Source organism: Myotis davidii, unplaced genomic scaffold, assembly GCF_000327345.1.
Source record: "Myotis davidii unplaced genomic scaffold, ASM32734v1 scaffold924, whole genome shotgun sequence".
Lineage (NCBI taxonomy): Eukaryota > Metazoa > Chordata > Mammalia > Chiroptera > Vespertilionidae > Myotis > Myotis davidii.
The window spans coordinates 1,433,151-1,434,643 of NW_006294764.1; positions in this window are offsets into that span (position 1 = coordinate 1,433,151).

Genomic DNA, 1,493 nt, shown 5'->3' on the forward strand with positions numbered 1-1,493 from the left:
AAAACCTCCACATACACTATTCCCTGAGCAAATGAGCTTTGGAAGCCCAAGTCACCCAGTAGATTAGGTGGTGGGGGGGGGGTCTATATTTTAAAGGGTTTCCACCTGCATACGCCACTCATGGCAGGCCTGATGTTCAAACAGAGACTAGGATCCACCTCTATGACCGCCACCCTCCCCCCACGCCCCCAATGTATGAGTCGTCTCTTCATCTCCTCTAACAACGCCCTGGTAATGAAAAATCCCTAAATCAAGCACATCCAAACCATGAACATCTGCACATGTTAGGTGGTACAAATTGTACGTGTGGATAAATCACACACGTTGGCACATGCATAAACACATATCTTCATGTATCATCTAAGACTGTTTGGAGAAAGAAGTGCTGTGTGAACAAATAGCAGCAACATTATTGTTGCTGCATACCCCTCTCTGATCACACAGGTTTCCTCTTGTCTGAGAAGGAACAAAACCTTCATCAATAAAATGCCTGGCGTCTCTGACAATATTTAAAAACATAATGGGTGCCTTTGGCATATGTTCTCTAGCAGCGTCTGTCTTCCAGGGGCAGCAAAGAACGGATCGGTAATTTTAGTTACTAATGCACTCACTCTTAAGTAGATCTGTAAGCTGCTCTGAATTCGCCATTAACATTTAGAGGAAAATGTTAACAAAATTTCTGACTTATTTTGCTCGGCTAGTTGGCCCAGTCAGAGTTGATGTCCAATGAAGGCCTCTGGAACAAACTGGAGTTCGAGGAGACTTCTTTCAATTTCTCTTTTAAATTTGTACATTTTCACAGCCACTGATTCCATTTCAAAATTTATCTTCAGTAGGAAGTGGGAGGAGGATTATATATCAAAAGTCTGGGTAACACAAGATGAATAGTAGGACTTATTCAAATATATACACTAAATAGAAACTTAAGTGAAACTCAAAGGGTAACCAAAAAAAATCATCATCTGCTACAAATTATAACCTTTAAAAATTGAGTCATGTCTTAAAATTTACCCCCTCCCTTAAAAAAACTGCCTAAATAATGGAGTATCTATCTTTGGTACTCCCTCAAATAGAGAAACCTCAGTTAAACTGTAGATGAATCCTCCTGGCTTAATGCAGTGCAAAGAGAGTATTTCCTTCTCCCATCCTGTAGTAGACATGTCAGTGACTGTTATTAATTGGGAAGATGAGTGCACACCATCAGACTGCTTCCTCATTTGGCATCTTTCCTTATAGACATCATTGCTAAATTACCAGATTATGTATCTCACATTAACGGATTTTTCTCTCTTCCAAATTTTAAATAACTTTCCTGTCAAGTTATAGCAGTGCAGGGAATGATCTGCCAAGGACAGCCAGCTAGCCTGACAAGTCTGGGAATCCTGTTCTTGGCTGTTTTCAAGTCCGATTAATAGCCATGGATGCTCTGAAAGTGGGTCTAGGGCTGTTCCAAGGGTTCTAACCAGCTTTTCATAACAGATAGAACTCCTTGT